The sequence below is a fragment of the Lissotriton vulgaris genome, chromosome 3_1 (assembly GCF_964263255.1).
Source record: "Lissotriton vulgaris chromosome 3_1, aLisVul1.2, whole genome shotgun sequence".
Taxonomy (NCBI): Eukaryota; Metazoa; Chordata; class Amphibia; order Caudata; family Salamandridae; genus Lissotriton; species Lissotriton vulgaris.
Genome location: NC_141689.1, coordinates 236,882,025 through 236,904,688, shown reverse-complemented (window position 1 = coordinate 236,904,688; position 22,664 = coordinate 236,882,025). Strand labels below are relative to the sequence as shown.

Here is a 22,664-nt window from a genome sequence, read left to right as displayed (position 1 = left end):
AAGTATGCAGCAGATAAGTAAATGAAATTGCATTAGCTGTGTATGAGGGGGAAAAGTGAGAAAATATGAACTGTATTTGTCCTTGTGAGAGAGTTTGTGGAGCACAACTAACACCTAGATATCTGCCTCCTAGGAAGCAATCAAAGTCTAACATTTTCGTAGCATGCAGCTGTAGAATTACAATGGATGCTAGGTCAGTACCTACGTTCAACCTCTTGACATTCAGAATAATATCCATGTTATCATCATACATGACCTGCCTGAAGTTGCAAATAATGATTAAGCAGAAGGATTGAGATGGCTGAGCTCAGAATGTACCCTTATTTCATATTTCGATTGACTGATTGGGTTTTCTAAAGCGCAATTGCTTCAAAAGGGTTCCCCGGTGCTAAAATGTCCATAGTGACTCAGCGAAGGCCCCAAACACAAGGCCAGAAAGAGGATCATTTGGAGAAGAGCAATGTCCTAAATGCTTCCGAAAGGATAACAGGTTGTTACTTAATCTCATCTCCTGTGGAAGTTTGTTCCAAAGGCTATGGGTCCATACTGTATAAGGCTCTACCTCCGTATCTAGTAAGTTTCGTTTTTGGTACCACTACTAGCCCTTATTCTGCCAAACATGGGCATCTTATGGGACATATCTATGCATTTTGCTTCTAAGGTAGGAGGGCCTAAACCGCGATAGGTTTTATAGGCAAGAAACATGGTCTTCAGCCAGATTCTTTTCTTATTTGCAGCCAACATGGATTTAGGGAGATCCAGGATTAATCTTGCTGCCACCTTCTCAACAATCTAAAGCCTTTTGTAGCAGGTACAGCAGAAAACCCTGATGCTGTGCATTTCTATAATTCAATCTCGAGCCAATCAGTGCTTGGACAACCATCTTCCTCGAGGTGGTAGGCAATAACAGAACTATAGTATATAACGTGAGATCTTTTATATATTCGCAAAACAGGTTAACTAGTTGTCTAGATGGATCATCAGATTCCTTCTGCTTGTCACTGGTGTGTAGGTGGATTACCTAGCAAATCCGGACGCTAAGAGCGGGACCTGCTTGCCAAACATAAGTACCTCTGTTTTCTTTTCTGTTGAATTTTAGGCAATTTTATTGAAACCCTGTCAAGCAAGCCAAGACATTCCTCCCAGATGCCACCATATTCTGTGCTGCTGACACCACAATTTGGGTGTCGCCCACATGGGATATCAAACTCAGCTCATAGGCCCTGATCATTTCTGCTATAGGGGCCATACATATATTAAAATGCGTAGGAATGTGTTTTGTGCCCTATAGAATGGCACACTCAATACTGTGGGGTGTAATTTCAAACGGAGGGCTACCGCAGTTTGAATTCTGTTTCTAAGAAAGATATAAACTATATTATGACCGTGTGAGTCAAGATGGCTTCCCGAAGTCTATATAAAAGAATGAAAAGAGAGACAGTGTCAAAGGCTGCAAAGAGAACGAAAAGGACCACAGTACCCATGTCTCCCTGGTCCAGGATCTTTCTAAGCTCTTCATCCACTTCTACTAGAGCTGTGTCTGTTCTATAATATGCTCTGAAGCCTCACTGAGTAGGTTCCACTAGAGAAGTGTCTGCCAAAAAGTTGAAGACTTGAATATTCTCCAATTTCTCTAGCACTTTTGCAGGCAGTGGAAGCAAGGAGTTGGTCTATAGTTATTTAGTACAAAATGGTCAGCACTCCAAACATCACCTTACCTTATATTTGAATCACCTTGTATCGCAGGGATGAAGAGCAATAAATCCAGGAACCCTACATGACCCCTGTTAAGCGGCAAAACAAGATCAGAAAAATATGATCCTTCTGAGCGTTGTGTGCTTATTCACTGCTTAGCACTTATAGCAACTTTAAGTAGGATAAAAAAAGCAACTGTAGTTTATCTCCGTAAAATGGTATCAACCATTCCATCAATGAGGACTTGCATATCAAAGAACATTACAGAGGACACTGGCAGCAGTATGAGGTGAGATAAAGATCAAAGTTTGGCCATCTCAGCTCTTCTGAACTACGGAAAGGTATTCCATATACCCATATAACATAAGTTTAGCTTTCCAACAATAGTGCAATCAGGATTTGCATGTATAGAAAAATAGAAAAGATACTGCGTTCCTCTCCGCATGAGTCAGAGATGTGTGACTCACCAATGGAGGAACTAATGCCAGCATTGACACCGCACAGTACTGCACGAGTAAATGACCAACTTCAAGGAATCATGTTGCCAAAAAGCATCCAACCGTACACCGCTGCAGTTCAAAACTAATGTGCAGTGCAACAAGCACTATTACTGGACCCTACAAATCCATATGATTCTTCAGCAGTGCGGCATCTAAAATAATTGGCCACAACTTAGAATGTGTCAGCGTCTTTAAATTTGAAACTGGAAAAAATGTCGTCATACATTATAAAAGAAAAGGAGGAAGATAAAAAATGGAAAGAGAAACTAATAGATCAAAACTGCGTTTGTAAAGACATAATAGACAAATTAGCAACCTTACCAGCCATCTTGAAAGAAATATTAGCAGCAACAAGTGGGAAAACCAACAAAGGTGAAAATCCCAACACAGAAGAAAATAAAAACGGAAACCAAAACAGAATAAGTCATAACATCGAGGAAGAAAAAACTTTAAATGATACAGATGAAAACGACCAAAAAAAGGGAGGTCCGGTAGAAAACAAAACAATGGGTTCATCGAGTACATCAGAACCTCTAACAAAAAGACAGCGGAAACGGGCAAGGAAGGCAAGGAAAAAGGCTACCAAAAGTAAGCAGGCAAAACAATTCTTTGCCATCTTCAAACAGAAGACAAAAGAGGCCAGAATAAACCCAATCACAGACACTCCAACTCCAGACACTCCAACCAAAGAAGACGGAAACAAAGAAACAAACACAGACGAAGCAGAGGAACAAACAAAACCTCCAGACAGAACCAAAATAATAACAAACACACAAAGAAAATCAAAAGACGAGGAACGGTTACTCATAAACAAAGCCAATGAAAATAGCAAAAAGCTAAAATCAGATTATATAGAGGTGTTAGAACAACAAAAAACGAAGGAAAATAATCCAAAAAGGGAATGTGAACCATGGGGCAACAAAGGATCAACTCAGCATACTGAAGGAAATTTACCATACACCAAGGAAAAAAAGGAAAAAGAGCAAAACCATAAAACAGAAGTCAACCAAGCGAAGAAATCAAATATTGGCCTGATCATCACAGCGGGAAATAATGGAAGAACATGCAGAGACCAGGAAGCTGAGTCAAATAATAAAACATGCCAAAATGAAGGAAACTTCCAAACAGGTCAAGACAAAATACACCACTTACAGCAAGCACTCACAGTAGATTCCATTCGTCCGGACCTAACAACTATGGCCGACCAAAACGACAACATAACCCACATTCGATTTGATACAATAGAGGGAAAAAGGAGAATTTATCAAACCGGACACCCTGAAACAGCAAGAAGGGAAACAGAATGCAAATTACTGTTCAAGCCGGAATTCCAAACAAAAGGAAATACAGACACGCTGAACAGGGGAAACATCCTTCGATTAATCGAAGAGATACCAACACTAAGGGGGATAACAACAAGTGACCTGAAAGCAGTAGAATTTATCCAGGGAAATACGGATATGGGCTCGGAAATAAGTAGTACCACCTGGGTATCTAAAGAAATAGCAGAACTCATATTCTCAACCAGGACACAGTTTACAGAATGGGGAATAACCTTAGAACGTCTGACCCCAATAAAATATCCATTCCCCTTATTAATCAACAAGACTACCCAACCTAACAACGTAAAGGGAAAAACTCAAACAATCCTGAAAAGAGCAAGAAATAAATCTATTTCGGAACAAGACCTGAGTAGCACCAAAACAAAGCAACTACACTAGGGTCTGAAGGAACACAATGACTGGACCTGGTTGACACAGGCGCTAAACTCCCATCGATCCTGATGCATGCAAATCGATACAAAACAATCGAAAACCAAATGCCAATTTATCCCCAATACCAGAAACAAAGATAAGGATTTGCTCGTGGAACGTACATGGTTTCAAAGAAATGTCCCAAGACCGAGAAACAACAGACTACCTGAGTAAATTCGAAATAATTTTACTCCAGGAAACCTGGAATGTAACCGCGAGGCAAATCATGGGATACGAGGAATATCACATAATGGCAGAAAAATTTGCAAAGTATGGACACCCAAGGGGAGGTCTGTCAATCTTCATTACTAATAATTTCGACTGGAAAACAGAACTGCTCGACTCAGGAGAGAGTTGGATACAAGTGCTCAAAGTAGAGCCGAAAGCAAACAAAAAGAACCCTGGATGGAGTTTACTTATTATAAATCTATACATTCACCCAGACAAGACGACCAAAATCGGAAAGGCTCACACTTTGATAAACTTGATAAAATCCTTACATAGAACTTACCAATCGCACGAGATATTCATTTCCGGTGACTTCAATTGTAATCTAATAAAAACAAATAACAAAAAGGACAAAATCCATAATATCTGGAGCGATCTGGAAACATTAGGTCTAACAATCCTAAATGGAAAAATGGAGGGAGACATACCCGCTAAAACCACTTATTCTAGTGGGAAAAAGAACTCCATAATTGATTTCACCCCAACAAGCATTGAATTAAAAAAGAACATAGAATATTTTGGTATACAAACTCGACCTGAGAGCGACCACTTCCCACAAGAGACAATAATGAGGTTAAACACCGAAGAGAAAACAAAATTAGGATTTCTTTCCGCAATTCCGGAAATATACAAACTGAAAAAACTCAAAAGCAAGGGCCTAGTAAAAAAGGAGATAATGGACGCAGTGTTAGAATATGAAAGTTGTCATATGGGCATGGAAAACCAATCACCCATAGCAAATTGGGAAAATCTACATAAATTTGTGCTGGGAAAATTTGCAATAAATACACCGCTAATTAAAGGTCACAAAGCAAACAAAGAGCCATGGTATAACACCAAACTAAGAGATAAGAAAAGGGAAATTGTGAAAAAATTAAGAATAAGGGCAGCAGAAAGAAGGTCAGGAAATGAAGTAGATAATAACGACATACAAAAAATGAGGAAAGAATATAAAGAGGATTGTAGAAAAGCTAAAAAAGCTCACACGGAAGAAATCTGGGTGGACCTTCTAAGAACAAGTAAACTTTCAAATAGTGGAGAATTTTGGAACATAATAAATAAACTCTCAAAAGTAGCTGGTGAACAAGCCAATATAGGAATAAGTGAAACAACTTGGGCCGCTTATATTAACAATCTGTACAACATCCAGAGCTATCCAATCAACATAGAAACAATCAAAAATATAAAAGATCTAGAACAAAAAGATACAGCTCCCGGACAATGGAAGAACATCCAGCAGGAAAGCGCTGCCCAAGAGGAACAAGCACCGTTGACAACGATTAAACACCTAACCGCACTAATAAGGAAAATGAAAGCGGAAGGAGCAGCTGGCCCAAATGGAATTATTCAATATTCAAATATGACACCGACTTCTGGGCAAAATACTTGACTCCACTATTTAATTACATTCACAAAGAAAAAAAGATCCCACCGTCCTGGCAAGGAAACATCTTCCACCCAATTCATAAAAGTGGATGTAGAATGGAACCCGGGAATTACAGATTAATAGCCCTAATCGATGTGGAGGCAAAGCTTTTCTCATCCTGTATATTGTCCCTACTTCAACTTTGGATAAAAGACAATAACATAATACCTAAATTCCAAACCGGTTTCAGGGAAGGCATGGGCTGCTTAACCAACTTGTCAGCACTGTCGCTACTAATAGAAGGAGCAGGGAAAAGAAAGACTGGACTAATAGCCTGCTACATAGACCTGAAAGCCGCCTTCGACCGAGTCCCCAGAAAACGCCTATGGAAAAAACTGGACCTTTGGGGTCTACCGCCGGCATTAATGGAAACAATAATGGCACTATATAGTGGAACATGGGCAAAAATAAAACTGGGATACGGAAGAAGAATATCTCGAGAATTAAATATAACTAATGGCCTCAAACAGGGCTGCGTGCTCTCCCCAAGCCTTTTTAATATATATCTGGCCGACCTAAAAGACCATCTACAGAATACAAACGGACATCCGCCAAAATTAGCCAACGAAAGTATTCAGTTTCTCCAATATGCCGACGACATAGTAGTCTTAAGTCAAACGCCAATAGGCCTACAAAGAATAATATCAGAATTAACAGATTACTTTGAGAGAGAAGGCCTAGAACTAAACATCAAAAAAACAAAAGTGGTGAGACTAGCGGGCAATAGTAGAAGATCTTTTAAATGGTACACAAAAGGCAGACAAATCGAGGAAACAACTGCTTACAAATATCTGGGAGTTACAATAAGTAAAAAACATGTCACTTTCAGACCAAAAAAGAATCATCACCGCTAAAGCACAATCATTGAGCTTTGCGTACAAAGTTCTCCAAGATAAACTGCAATGTCCATCATATGACCACCTGTTAAAGGTAATGGCAGCCCAAGTCTTACCATCACTTTCATACGGACTGGAAATATGGCATGGAAAAGAAGCATCCATTTTAAATATTCTCCAGACAAAAATATACAAATCTGTGTTCCATCTATACAAAGGATCAGCCCCGGCCCAAATAAGACTAGAATTTGGTTTGCAAAATCAAATATACCAACGGAAAGCTGCTCTAGTAAAATGGTGCTGGAAACTAAGATTGGCGGAAATGGGCTCTTTAAACAACTTATGTTGGCAAGAAATTAAAAAACAATATGACCGACATGAAGCCAACTCATGGGGCAATGACCTGCGAGCATCACTAGAAACCCTCAAAATAGAGGAGATCTGGAAGAAACCACTGGAAGAATCATCCTTCAAAAAGATTTGCAAACTAAATGCAAAAGCCTTATCTTTGGTAGAAGATAAAAAGACCTTGGCCAAGCGACGCCATGCATGGACCGTTTTAAATTCATACAGACATTTAAAACCTCAAGCCTACCTCATAGCGCACTTCCGGTTATCTTTAAAAACAAAATTCATGGCCCTCAGAATGGGAGACCACTGCTTCAAAGACTTGATCCCATCATGGAAAGGCACGCATCAGGGACGAAGTTGTAGGTTATGTGACTACCACAACGAGACTTTGTGTCACCTCCTGTGCACATGCGAATCTTCCATAGAAAAAAGGAAGAACTTATTGAAACCTATTTTTAATAAGCTACAGATCCGTACCTGCAGGCAAGCTGTGACCAGCTGGATGGGAGCAGGCTCAAACATTCTAATATGCCGCGGGGTAAAATTCATGAACTTTGTAGAGAATTTGCTCCAAAAAATAGAAACAGACCACAGACAAGGCCTGGGAGGAAGTATTTAATTAATGAATGCTAAAACAAATTTTAACCACATGAACTTTTAACCTGTTGTTATTTTAATAGAATTTTTGTACATGAATGCTTTATGGTTGTGATAAACCAAATAAAGTACATTTTTGACTGACTGACTGTGTCAGCGTCTTTGTAGGCAGCTCCACCCTCAGACGCATACGCATGTTCGTCTTCACCCCGCAAATAGTCATGGGACATGTAGTTCCAAACAGTCCTGAAACATGATACTTTCTACTCCTGTCCCAGGTGAGACTCCAAAACCTTTTCTACAAGCAGCCTAGTTATATGCACCCTGACAGTGTTCATGCATTGTTAAGCACTTTACCCTGATGCGCCTTGACAAATTCAACTCCGTTGATATGTGGCTTTTGTCTGTACTTCTCCAGGTTACTGGGCCAGGCATCCAGGGAAGCTATATTTCCCACCCCTCGGCCACCTCAAAGACTAAAGTAGACTCTGTGTGCTCTCTGACCTGGTCAGGGCACACCAAGGATCCCATCTGGAGACTCACAACCCCTGAGGCTACTGTAATAGTGGGAGCCTTTTTGGGGCAGGAGGAGTCAGTCTCCAGTTTTGTGTCCATTTTGCTTACAGTTGAAACACCAAGATTTTTTTGGGATCCCAGTTTTTAGGCAGGTACTCACCTTTTTACTGGGAAGAGTCTAGGGGCCCAACCTCATGAACAGGTTTTTGGCGGCCTTTGGAAGACTCTTTGGGTTTTTTCCCTTTCTGTCCCACATCTTTCCTCTGAGGAGGATTGGTAACCCCTTTCTTCTGGTCAACCCAACCCTGGGTCTTTATAGACACCCTTGCTTTGACCCAGTGGTCATACTTCTTCCCCAAATCCTGAGGAAAGACTAACCCTAAGTTCACTAAGTACTTATGCTGTTTTTCTGAAGTTCAATTACTAAACAAGTGATTATTCATAACCAAATTATAGGGCCCATCATAGTCTTGCACTTTACATCCTTTTAACCAGCCATTTTGTGTTTTGACTGAGAAGTCAACAAAGTGAACCCAGGGCTGACTAGAGGTTTTGTGAATGTCCCTGAATGTCCACAGCCCTCCGTCAGGGTATCCTTCGTGAGTTCATAAAACTCAGCATCTACCTCATCCAGTGTCAAGAGTATATCCCTGGACTTTCCTGAGAATAGCTCTCAGAATAGAGTTCCAGTGTCTCTGTTGTAACTTCCTCATTTTACAAGCCCTCTCAAAGGCTGTAAACCATTTTGTGACGTCATCACCCTCAACATATTTGGGAACAATCCCTTTGGGGATTTGGGGATCACAGCTTCCCTCTATATCCCTATTTAGTTTGTTGCTGTTACCACTCATGGGTGCTGGATCCACCTGAGCCTTCTCTTTTTTTATAGCCAGAATTTTGGCTTCAAGGGCTGCTCTTCTGGCTAGTCTGTCAAGAATTGCTTCTTCATCCTCTAGCTCTTCTCTTAGTCTTGAGTTGCCTGACCCAACCCCATTTGGGGAAAGCACTCGGGGTACAGTTCTAGGGTAGATGAGAGAGGGTATCTCATCACCGTCTCTAGTGTGTTTGGGGGGACAGTCTCCTGGACTACAGTCCCCATTGTCAGAATCCCTGTCCTCCTCCTCCTCTGGAGGGGTTTCAGGATCTTCTATTACATTAGCTGCTTCAAATAATTCTGCAAGTAGCTCCTGGAGATTTGTCTTGGAAGGCTTTGGGCCAGTTCTAATGCTATAGTCCTTACACAGGAGCCTTAACTCTCTCACCTTAAGATGCAGATAAGGGGTCAGGTTGAGTTCCTGAACTCTATTCTCTGAACAAGACATTATTTTAGTACAGTTGGGACCTTTGTAGAAAATATATATATTTTAAATGCAACTAGATCTTTAAGGCCTAACTGACTAGCCTTAAAAAAACGTTCAAAAACGGAAGGACCGGTGGACTTAACTCAAAAGCCCTAACAGTTTTGATATGTTTGTTTTGAAAAAATTAAAGAATTTGTAATTTTTTTTTTACTAAAGTCAATTGTGGGTTTTTTCATTGAATCACCTATTGGCCAAGTGGTATCAGCAAATACAAAGCCTTGTATCCCACCACTGATCCACCAATGTAAGAAGCTGGCTTTACCAATGAAAGAGCACACCATGCAAAAAGTGCAAACAATCTTTATTACAGGGTTTAAATTAATAATCCCAAGTGCTCTATTTCAAGCATTGTGGTCGAGCAGTTTAGGTCGAGCAGTTTAGGCTTAACAGATGGTAATGTTAAGCATTTGTTTTACACACAGAGTCAATAAATGAGATACATACTCAAGAAGAAACCCAAGACCAATTCAGAAAAATAACACAGATATTTATATAATTTTAGACACTAAGATTATTGGAATCAGGTAAGTACTTTCGGAGTTATAGATTTTTGTAGTATTACAAAAGAGCACTGATTAGCAGGGACCCCGTGAACTTTCAGTCGAAAAGCATCAGTACTAGGGCAAAAGGTGGGAGTGACCATGTCAAAAAGGGGCACCTTCTACACCCACATCTTGTATGGCTTAGGTGCCCTGCAAGCGACTACGATCCGAAGGCCTGCTCTTATTGCCCCGCCATCAACTCGAAGGCTTTGAGGGAATAATTTGTCAAGCTCCTGACAGCTCCACGTGCGACACCATAACGTTTTGAATCATGGCCGCGAAGAAGGTGCCTGGAGCGGTCGCAGAACCTGAAATCTTTGTCGCAGTTGAAGTCATCAAGCCACTCGGGTAAGTCCCATCATAAGAAGAAGAGGAAGAAGTCGAAAGGTCTTCGACTACATCTTGTCTGTCGGCCGACGAGTGAGCATCACATTTGAGGCATGGCTCTGCAGTTGAGTCAGCACGTGTCAGCTCCGCACTTCCCCAAGTTTCCGGGAGCTGGAGTAACGCCCCACACAAACACACACACAACACCGGGAGTTTATGAGGAAATGTGCTTCATATTTGAGGACCACAACTTCCTTACATACCTTACCTCGGAGAGGTTGGTCATCCAAGCCCCCACCTCCCATGGCGCTTTCCCTTCCACACCGCAGTTAGGGAATCAAAGAGGCTGGACACCATGGGGAAGAAGATGTTTTCTTCTACCAGCTTATCACTGCAGTCAGTGAACATCATATGCCTTTTGGGTCACTACTCCCATGCTCTGTGGAACACAGTTGCACAGGTGCTGCCAACGGTTCCAGAGGAGGCCCGGGCCAACCTCTCCCAGGCTGTGGCTGATGGGAGAGATGCAGCCAAGTTCACCATATGTTGTGTACTCGATAGCCCCAACTCGCTGGGCAGACCGGTTTCATCAATATTGTCTTACAGCGCCATACCTGACTGAGGACTACTGGCTTTTCTGGGGATGGCCAAGCACTGCTTACGGACATGCCCTTTGATGGTTCCCATCTCTTCGGAGACAAAGCAAATTCAGCACTGGAGCTCTTTAAGGACGGCAGAGCTACGGCCAGGTCCGTGGGACTTTCCTTGGCTCCTCACCGATCTCAATCCGCCTTTCACTCTGCCTAGACACCATGGCACGCAAACATCAAAACTTGTGCTTGGCCAAGGACGTGGTACCCACAGATCTCTTGGGTAAGACAGCCAGAGGTCAGGCCAGTCCATCCCATACCCCAACCCCAGCAGCCACAGACTCTAAGCCCTTATAGTCTGCCCCTTATCATAATGGGCATTCAGTGGGTGGCAAGATCCGCCATGGCCTGCACCACTGGGGGTCTATAACATCAGACTAATGGGTTCTGCAGATTGTCTGGAGGGGCTACTGCCTCCCGTTCAAGACTACCCCCCCCCCACCCATGCCGCCTGTTTGTGACAGGATGATGGAGGACCATATTTCCTTGCTCCGACAGGAAGTAATGGCTCTCTTGGCCAAGGGAGCCATAAAGAGGTTGCAGACGCCAGAAGTAGGTCATGGTTGCTATTCCTGCTACTTTCTGGTGCCCAAGAAGGATGGAGGCCTTATCCTATACTAGGCATGCGCCCTCTCAATTTCATCCTCAGGAAGGCAAAGTTCAAAATGCTCACACTCACTCAGGTCTGGTCTGCCCTGAACACAGGACACTGGATGGTGGTATTGGGCTTGCAGGATGCATATTAACACATTCCCATCTTGCATGCCCACAGGTCTTACCTGCAGTTTACCAGGGCCACAAGCAGTTTCAGTTCACTGGGCTCTCTTTGGACCAGGGCCCCTTGGGTGTCTACCAAGTTGATGATAGTGGTTGCAGCTTATCTGTTGCGATCAGGGGTGCCAGTCTTCCTCTGTCTTGATGACTGGCTGTTGATGACAGGATCGCTCCAGACTGTCATCTCGCACCTCCAGACTACGACGGACCTCCTTCATTTGCTGTCAAAGTCACACCTGACTCCCTCTCAGACGCTTCCTTTCACTGGAGGTGTTCTGGACACAGTGCAGTTTCGTGCCTACTCTCCTGAAAGGTGTATCTAGGATATTCAGGCATGGCCTCCTGCATCCTGCTGGTGACTTATGCCCGCTGGCATATGCAGGCTCTGCAGTGGGACCTGAAGTTCCAGTGGGCGCAGCATCAGGGAAATCTCTCCGACAAAGTCCAGATCTCTAAGGGAACTGCAAGACATCAACAGTGGTGGTTAACAAACTGCGATTGGGTCAGCGGCAAACCCCTCTCCCTTCCCCAGCTAGATCTGACAGGGGTCACAGATGCGTCACTCATGGGATTTGGTGGCCATCAGGGAGAGGTGGAGATCAGAGGCCTCTGATCTACATTGGAATCCGAACTCCACATCAACCTGCTGGAACTCTGGGCGATCCGGCTGGCATTAAAAGCCTTTCTACCCTCTATCAAGGGAAGGTTAGTGCAGGTGTTCATGAACAACACCACCGCATGTGGTTCTGCAGCAAGGAAGGCAGGGTGGGTTGATGGACCTTTTGACAAGAGGCTCTGCATCTATGGACATGGATGGAATGTCAGGGAATTTCCCTGGTGGCTCAACACCTAGCGGATTCTCTGAATGCCCTGGCATACAAACTCAGATGCCGATGCCAAGTGGATCACAAATGGAGTCTCGATCTGGAAGTGGCGCAAGGTCTCTTTCAACAGTGGGGAGAGCCTTGGTTAGATCTACTTGCCACTGTAGAGAACTGCAGTTCTGCGTGCTGGAGGTTCCAAGGTGGCTCTTGATTGGTGACGCTTTTTGTCTCAAGAGGAGCTCATGCCTCCTGTATACCTTTCCGCCCATGCCACTCCTGCCCAGAGTTCTCAAGAAGATCAGGAATGATTGGGCCCAAGTCATTCTTGTAGCATTGGACTGGGCTCAGAGTTTGGCAACCCGAGAAGTTGAGCTAGGCCATCGGTCCTTTGATCAGCTGCCCTTTCAGGAGGATCTTCTATTGCAGCAGCTGGGGAGGGTTCTCCACCCGAACCTGTCAATGGTGTGTCTTCTTGTGTGGAGATTGTGTGGCGACAGTTGACAGCCTTCAACCTTTAGCTCGAAGTCTGCAATGTTATTCTGGCAGCCAGGTTTCCCTCTGCCAAAATGGTATATGCTTGCCATTGGGACAAGTTTGTGGCATGATGTGCAGAAAAGAAGGTTGACCGCCTTTTAGCTCCCCCTTCTCAGGTTCTTCTCTTTATTCTGTCTCTTGCCCAGCAGGGCTTTGGGCACCTTGAAGGGTTGTCTTTCTGCTACCTCAGCTTTCTGAGGTTACCTGAGCAGCCATCCCTCTTCAAAGCCCCTATTGTACATAGGTTCTTGAAGGGTTTACAAAATATGTTTCCTCCTTCTCCCTTTATCATGCCTCAGTGGAACCTTAATCTCGCCCTAACATTGCTAAGGTGCGCTCCCTTTGAATTCTTGCACAACTGTCCTCCTAGGCTTCATACCCTCAAGGTGGCCTTCCTGGTGGCAATACCTTCCCTGGAGGGTCAGTGAGCTTCAGACTTCATCATCCAAGCCTCCATACCTGAACAACTATCCAGAACAGCTGGTTCTACGAACTAGAGCTTCCTTTCTGCCAAAGGTTGTCACTCCCTTTCATGTAGACCTGTCCATCACTCGGTCTACTTTTTACGCTACGCCACATCCCTCTAACGAAGAGAAGCAGCTTTAACTACAGAACCCAAAAACAGCGTTGTCATTCTACATTGACTGCACGAAAGACTTTCGAGTGGACTACCAACTCTTGGTGGGTATGTTGGAGCGAAGAAGGGAAAGGCTGTGCAGAAATGTACCATCTCCCAATGGATTATGCTCTGCTTTAAAATCTGCTGTGCACTGGCCAAGAAGTAACCTCCTGAGGGTTTGCATGCTCTAGCCACCAGAGCCACGGCTATCGACCAGTGTGTTAGCACAAGGAGACCTGTCCTGGACATCTACCCACCAGCAACGGGGCCTTCCTTTCACACGTTCACAAAACACTATTGCCTGAACAGTCAGGTCTGTCGCGATGGCCACTTTATCCATTTGGTCCTGCAGGACTTTTTGGTATGAATTTGTTTTGCAGACCCACCTCCGGGGAGGTATTGCTTGGGCATCTATTATAAGGTAAGGAATATGTGGCTAAAAGTCTCTATCATATGGACAAGTTACTTACCTTTGATAACGCCTTATCTGATAGAGACTCTATCTAGCTGCAGATTCCTTACAGACTTACCCATTCTCCCTGTTCTGTGAATGGATTTCTAGGGACAGGGTATTCCTCATTTAGGGCACCTAGTTTCCCACGCAACTGGTTATGTTCTTCGTGGCTCTCTGCTCCTGCCGTGGAAAGTCGCAAAATGTTTTAAGTTTGATTTATTGAGAAAAAAGGGAAGGGGGGGGAAGAAGAATTACAATAAGTGGATCAAAGAAATAAACAATATAATAACAATAATAGAGTCATAAAAAGGGGTAAGCATTACAAGCATGAAATCATGAACATATCAGATAAGTGAAAAATCATAAATAAAAACATAGCACAGTAAAACGCAATACTGATAAGTGATCAAATAATCAGATAATAATCAATTCATGGAGGTTTGCGAACTTCAACTAATTCAGGTGTAGGAGAGGGAGGAACGGGGGTAAAGGAAGAGAGGTATGTCACGAAAGGGAGCCAAAGCAGGTCCCGTTTTATAGCCAGGGAAATAGGGGATACATCGTTTTTGTCTAAACGCTGATTGAAACAGATTGCATTCCACCAGGACTGATAAGAAATATTTGCAGCTTGTTTCCAATTAGAAGAAACAAAACGAAAGGCAATAGCGATGAAAAGGTCAAGTAAAGGGTATTGGTTGGGAGGTTGAGGAAGGTCTGGAGAGAGAGAGCCAAGGAAAACTAGTGAAGGTGAAAAGGGGACTTGAAAATGGAAAATCTTCTGAATTTGCCGCCAAATCAACTGCCAAAACTGGAAAGTGGGCGGACAGTCAAATAGCATATGTTTGAGGTCAGCAGAAGGGCAGGGACAAGACCAACAGGTAGAAGGCGTGTCTGGTGAAAAGTGGGACAAAGCCAGTGGTGTAGATAAAGTTCTATGATAAATGAAAAATAAAGTTTGGGTGGTGTTAGCAGCTCTAGAGGTCTTATGTAGTTTATTCCAAATTTTATCACACAAAAGTACAGGCCAGTTCTGAGAAAGATCTAGCTCCCATGCAAGTTCAATGCGTGATTTTGACCTATCGGAACTAAAACGAAAAGAGTTATATAAAGCAGAAGCAGAAGGAGATGTGTCCAATAAAAGGGAAGTAGGTCTGCGATCCAAAGGAATATCATTAGAGGGTGAAAGAGATTGAAGATAGGAGAGCAAGACAGGATAAAGAGATGCGTATTGCGAACGGGCAGAAGCCGGTAAGGAAAAAATAGATTGAAGATCATGAAAGGAGAGAGGCCTATTCTGAGAGAGTAACTGGGAAATCCAGCATATTCCTTGAGAATGCCAAGTTTTCCAATAAATAGTGCGATTACGTATTTTAAGATGAGAATTATTCCAAATTGGTTGCTCATGAATGGATATGAGGGATGGAAAAGAGGAGGTTAAGTAAGGAGAAAGAAGAGTGCGAGAATATGAGAGAATAGGGGTACGAAAACGGCTTAAAGAAGATGTAAAGGACAAGAATTCACGAAAGGTGAACGGAGAGATGAAAGAGGATTCCATGCTGAACCAGACAGGAGGGTAGTAAGGCGGAGTAGATGAAAACCAGCGAGTCGATTGTTTCATAAAAAAAGCACGGTGATATTGCTTGAAATCGGCAAAACGTACTCCAGAATGGGCTTTATTTTTCCATAAAGTAGCAAGAGCTATTCGAGGACGTTTGCCATTCCATAAGAATTTTAATAATAAAGAGTCAGTTTTCTTAAAGAAAGAAAGAGGAATGTGTAAAGGAAGCATGGAAAGAGTATAGAGAAGCAAGGGAGATAACATCATCTTTATAGTGTTGAGACGACCCCACCAGGACAAAAAGAGCGGGTGCCATCGAGTGATAGCTGTGTCAATTTTCTTGAAAATATAATCAAAATTTAATTTGAGAGTATCAGATAAGGAAGGGGTGAACCAAACCCCTAGGTATTTGATTTTGGATGGTTGCCATGAAAAACCTGTAGAGGAGAAGAAATGCTTCTGACAGAGAGGGTTCAAAGGTAAAATTTCACACTTGTCAGCGTTTAAGCGTTTAAGCGATAACCGGAAACTGCAGAGAAGGAAGAGATCTGTTTAAGGAAAGAGGGAATAGAAGTAGAAGGGTTGTAACAATAAAAAAGAATATCGTCAGCGTAAACTGAAAGTTTGACTTGTTGGGGACCAAAGTGAAAACCAGAGATAGAATCATCTAAACGAATTTTAGTAAGAAAGGGTTCTAATGCCAAAACAAAAAGTAAGGGTGATAAAGGGCAACCTCGTTGGACTCCTCTGTGCAAGGAAAAATAATCAGAAGACATCCCATTTACAAAACGTAAGGCATGGAACATGAAATCCTACCCAATCCTGTCAAAAGCCTTCTCTGCGTCTAAGGAGATGGCAGCAAAAGGAAGAGGCAAGGAAGAAGATTTGCTAAGAATATTAAGAAAAACTCGAGAATTATCAGAGGAGAGACGTCCTTTTACGAAAGCGGATTGTTCTGGGCCAATAAGATCTGGTAGGAGGGGATCCATGCGAAGAGCTAATATTTTTGCTAGAATTTTGTAGTCAGTATTGACTAAAGATATTGGCCTATAATTTTTGCACAAGGAGTGATCTTTATCTTCTTTTGGAATTAAACATATTAAGGCTTGTTGAAAAGAACCACTAGAGGAACCGGCAGCGGAGAAAGATTGGAATGAAAGTAAGAGTTTAGGAAGGAGGAGAGAGGCAAAGTGACTATAGAATTCAATAGTAAAGCCATCGGGACCTGGTGATTTGCCATGACGAAGTTTATAGACAGCATGAGAGATTTCAGAAAGTGAAATGTCTTGATCTAAAGCGTGAAAATCAACATGCGAAACTGACGGAGGTGGGAGAGATTGAAAATAAGAAAGGAGATCATCGGCCGTAGGAACTTGTTCTGGAGTATAAAGAGTATCATAAAATTTGGCAAATTCATTAAGAATTTCTTTATCTTTAAATGTAGATGTTCCAGAAGAGGTTTTGATGGATTGGATTTTGGTGCGTTCTTTACGAATCTTTAAGTAATTGGCCAAAAGCTTTCCCATTTTATTTTTACCCCCATAATATCTAGAGTTACATTTCAGCAAAGTATTAGAAGCAGCGTCTGTAGTGTATTTATTAAAAGAGATTTTAGCGTCAATAAGGGCTGTAAGAGAGGAGTCAGATTTAGAAGCGAAATAAGCAAGTTCAAGGGCTTTAATGTCAGCCAATATTTTCTCCGACTTGGCCTCTCGAAGTTTCTTGCGGTAGGAAACAAAATTAATAATAAAACCCCTAGAGGCTGCTTTAAATGAATCCCAAACCATAACAAAAGAGGAATCGGGGGTTTGGTTTAGAAGAAAAAATTCTTTGGCAAAGGCAGTGAATTCAGAACAAAAAGAGGGTTCCAAAAGTAAAGTATTGTTAAACCGCCATCTGCCAGAATGTGGAGAGAAAGGGAGTAAGTCAAGGTCTACAAATACTGGGGCATGATCGGACAATAAGATGGAGCCAATCTCAGAACGTATGGCATGTTGGGACAAGGATTTACTTAAAAATATATGATCAATGCGGGATTGAGATTGGTGAGGAGGGGAGAAGAAACTATATTCTCTAAGGTCGGGATTGCATAATCTCCAAATGTCTACTAAGGCATTGTTTTGAAATGAGTTCACAAACTGTGTGTGCAATCTAGAAGGGACAAAAGTTACTTTTGAGTGTCGGTCGAGAAAGGGATCAATAACCTGAAGGGACAAAAGTTACTTTTGAGTGTCGGTCGAGAAAGGGATCAATAACCTGATTACAGTCTCCTCCAAGCAAGATGTAATCACCAGAAAGGGAAGACAATTTGGAAGAGATAGTAGGCCAGAATGATCTATCCATCCCAGTGGGGGCATAAACATTAAATAAAGTGAGTGGGATGTTATCAATTAACAAGTTGACAATAAGCCAACGACCATCAGCATCACATTCATGGGTAATTGAGGAAACATTTAACTTTTTATGTAACAAGAGTACAACCCCATTTTTCCTAGACGACGTGGGAAAACATAGAACATTACCCACCCAAGAACGTTTAAGTTTCAAAGCCTCCGGTTCATCAAGATGAGTCTCTTGAAGGAGGGCAACATCAGTTTTTAATCTCGCTAAATGTGACAGAACCCTCTGTCTCTTAATGGGATTGTTTAATTCCTTAGCGTTCCATGTTGTTACACGGAACGAAACAACTTAGAGAAACATTCGAGCGTAACATGCTCTGTAATGCATAAAAAATACAATGGAGAGAGAGGAAAAAGAAAGAATAGGAGAAAAGAATAGAGAAGGAGGCAAATAGAAGAGGAGAAGAAGAGAGAAGAAAGAAATAAATTAGTGCAAATGGAAGAATGTATCAAGAGAGAGAAAAAAGGAGAAGAAGAAGGGAGAAACCATGAGAAGGACAAGAGAGAGTGGAAGGGTGGGGAAGAGAGAAAAAGAACAGATACAAAAATACACAAAAAGACAGTACAAGTCCAAAACAAACGACTGAGAGACATACTTACGAAACGGAAAGTCCTGAACAGGGATGGGGATGGTGGTGGCGGGAGATGACGACGAAAAAACCAGAACCGGCATCAGACCTCTAATACCATAAATCCAATGGGTAAGATAAGGAGACAATAGGAGAGGTCAGGATAAAGATGAAAGGGAACATATCTGAAGAGAGGAGAAAAAACATTTGGAAAAAATACAAGGGTTGAATAACATAAGACAGTCAATGTAACAGAAACGGCAGGGAAAACAACCATGCAATGACAATCAAGAGAACAAAAATGCAATACAACAGGATCAGTAAAGCAGTAAGAACAAAGTCACTCATCCAGGTCTGGAGGTATCCATGACGTCAGGAATCTGGTGATGTAGGAAAGCTTGCAAGGCCTCAGGATCCTCGTAGGTGGTTGTTTTGTTCTTATAGGTGACTTTGAAAAGACATGGATGTAGGAGGCCATACCTGGCACCAAGGGTTCTTAACTGCGGCCGTAAGTCCAAAAAAAATTTCCTCTGATCTGCAGTAGCTTTGGAGACATCTTGGGAGAGATAAAGGTGATGACCTTCCCAGATAATCTGTTTTTTAAGCTTGGCGGCTGAGAGGACCTGAAGTAGGTCAATATACTGCAGAAATAGCATAATCACACCTCTAGGTCTGGAGGCAACCTTAGGACCAAGGCGATGAGCTCGCTGGATGTTGATGGAAGATAAGGCCGGATTATCAAGAATTTTTGCATGAAACGATTGGAAGAAGATGGTAGGATTGGACCCTTCTGAAAGTTCCGGTAGACCATATAAGCGAAGGTTGTTGCTTCGATTTCTATTTTCCAAATCCTCTGTTTGACGCCATAGAAGAAGAATCTCAGCTTCTATTGCCAGTATGCGAGAGGAAACAGAATGAAGAGAGTCTGAAGACTGTTCCAAAACCGCAACACGGGAGTCCAATGATGACCACTTCTCCTGCATGGCCTACATGTTTTTTGTGGTTGCCTCCATAAAAGGTTTGAATGCTCGTAATTCCTCCAAGATGAGGTCTACAGAGGAGGAAGCGTTACTCCCAAGAGATGGTGGATCCTTTTTCAGACGCTTAGAAGACGGTAAAGAGGATTGAGTTTACCCTTCATTTTGAGTCTTGGGTATGGCCCCATGTGTAGAGTCCGACTTTGAAGATTTGCCCTCCTCCATTTCCTGGATAGGTGAGTCGGAGTCAGAACCAATGGGTGGCTTCGGAAAATTGGTGAGTTTGAGAGTGCGAAGCCTCCCCATATAGGGCGATCAATAGTGAAAGTGAAGGCAAAATGTCAATGATAAAATGAGGTGAGTCGGACAGAAAAGAGTGTCTAAAGAATATTGAAAAAATCAGCTCCAGGTCGTGGCTAGAGGAAACCACAGTACAGTATCAGATACTGTGATCGGTAGGAGGGAACATCAGGATGGTAGAGCCATTCAAGCGAAACATAAGATACAGTGCGAGAAATCGCCAAGGAGTTGCCACGACAAGGAGAGAACCATTGAGGAGAATAGCGTCATAATCAACATTGGAAAAGTCTTCAAACAGAGAGCTGACAGCCTTCAAATGGAGACACACTGCGCAGGAGAAATGAATCACCAGAACAAGGAGCATTCCAATGATGCGTAAAAACTCTTGTTAGCCACCAAGTAGAAGTAGAAGTAAAAGGAGCTATGAGGAGATGTGTAACTTCTGGAAGCAATCCCTGAAGTAGAGCCTCTTGAAGCGTCACCTCATAGCGTAATCATGTAGGCACGTACAGTCAGAAGCATGCAAACGCTAAAAAAGTGCTATTTAGAGTGCTCAGAGGAATGAGGCTGATGACAGAAACAGGCTCCCTCAAAATGGCTCCCGAAACATAGCAGACGAGGTGTGAGGAAGAGGTACCTCCAAAATCAGGCAGACGTAGTAAATAGCTCACCAGATAGGTGCAGCAGCAGAAATCTTCATTTTCCAGGAGAGCTGGAAGAGTTCCAAGCGTGTGTGAAGCAAGGAGCCGGCCGCCGCTGAAATCCGCGGCCGGCGTACAAAATGGCGGCTGCAGCCGCGAGTGCGAGACCCACACGCAGCTCGCAGGGAAGACCACGAAACCGGGAAACAGAAGGAGCGTTCAGCGCTCCTTACCCTCCGGTTCGCGGGACAAAAGTCATTGCGTCCAGAGTCGCGGCAAAACTACCCAAATGTAGAAGATGATGTGGGTCGACGCCGGAGCTCCTGGTTCACGCCGCCATCTTGGCCGGCGTCCAAGCCACGCCCCCCCGAAAGTTACAAAATGTAACTGACCTCAGCATGCTTTGGTGGCACCTATATAGGCTCCACACACGTCACTTCGGCAAGAACGATGCCGCGTGGAGCCGAACGTAAGCAACTTGTCCCTTAAGTTTACTTGAACAACTAACCATAAAATACATTGAAGCAAACCCTCAACGCATGTCAGTGCATGCGTAAACTGTGCATAGAATGCTAATTTGAGACTCTGTGTCTTCACATTGGGCCACCCATTCACACCACATGATATGATCTGCCTTAACGCAAGGCCTTTATCCAGACCTCTTCTCCACTCTTCCTCACCCAAAGCACCGCCCAACACCTCCTGAAAAGGAGTAGCCTTGCACACATTGCCACCATCAAGAGTCGCTCAGAGGCATCTGTGAGAGAAAATCATCTACAATATTCTACTCTAAATGTACTCAGATTTTTCATTTGGCTGCTCTGGCTGTGGCTTTCCACGTCCCTGCGTGCTTCGCTAGAGGTTTGTGGTCTGTACAAAGGGTAAGCAGCATGCCCCATATGTATGTTCTAGAATGCTGTACGCGCACCACAATACCAATGCCTATCTCAAGTGCCCTAGAAGTGTAATCCACTTCTTCTTGCCTCCCGTCATCCCTCTTTTGAATGAGCATAGCTCCTAAACCAGCATTACTGGACTCCGTGGTATCAAAAGGTTTTAATGGCCCTGCATTCATGCTATCCACAGGAACATCATCAAATGTACCCTGGCATTTGCTGTTCTGCTCATACATTTCACCCTTCCTAAGTAATTTACTCGAGGGCGTATTCTTTTCAGCAAAATGTGGTATAAGCTTCGAGGAGAACTCAAACAAGGACTCAAATTGTGCCTCATTCAACAGAGCAGGTGCCTCATCAATTGTTATGATTTTCATTTTGGGTTCTACATCTTTCTTGGAGATATGATGCTGTATGTAGTGCACACCCTCCTCCTCACCAAACTTGCACTTATCGTAACGGAGAATCAGCGCCCAGTCCCGAAGGACTTGCAGCACTTTTCTTAATATAGAATCATGCTCCATCACATCTTATACACCAAGATGTCATCTTGGAAGGACATCACTCCTTTGTAATGCTAAAGCTTCACACTCATAGGCCTTTGAAACACTCTGAAACAGAAAGACATGCTCCTGTAGAGGAACACACCCTCTGGTGTCACAAAGAGGCTTCAAATCGTCCTTAAGTACTAACTGATGTTAAGCAGTGGACATATTGAGTTTGGCAAACACAGCTGCCCCTTTCAGTGCACATACCCTCACAAATATTTTAGGTAGTAGCTCTCTGTCGATCCAAATTGTGAGGTTGAGATTGCGCAGATCAGCACACCATCTGAACAACTTGTCCCCCTTGCGTGGCAGAGCTACTGGGGCCAGCCATTCTGACCACTTAATAGGTTCTTGGATGTGAAACTCACATGATGTCTCTAATTCTTCACACAGTTCTTCCCTAGGACTTATCAGTACTTTTCACAACTAATGAATCACAGGTACAGCACTTTCTTTCAAAACAATTCTGTGTTGGAATCCCTTCAACCTACCCAAATGTTCAAAAACATTCGGAAACTTACCCACTGATTCATAGTAGAAATGTTCATACAGTTGCTGCACCCTCATCTGCACAATTGGACATTACCTGATCAGGGTGGTGGGGATCCAACATGATGTCTAGCTCCCCCTGATGGTCCCATCCCAATAAATGTTAGTCCTCGTTTGCAATGTAAACCACACCCAGAGCAGTCTTACCTTCGAACTCCAACACCCTATCGATTCACCCTTCCATTCACTAAAATCAACTCCAATGGCCAAAATCTCTTGAAAGTATCAGGACCAATGAA

At 43.0% G+C, this 22,664-nt stretch overlaps 1 protein-coding gene across 1 annotated transcript in view; it reads left to right on the top strand.

Moving 5' to 3' along the window:
* Positions 1–22,664, top strand: part of LOXHD1 (lipoxygenase homology PLAT domains 1) — a 1,115,079-nt gene that overhangs the window by 824,421 nt on the left and 267,994 nt on the right. The window lies entirely within an intron of this gene.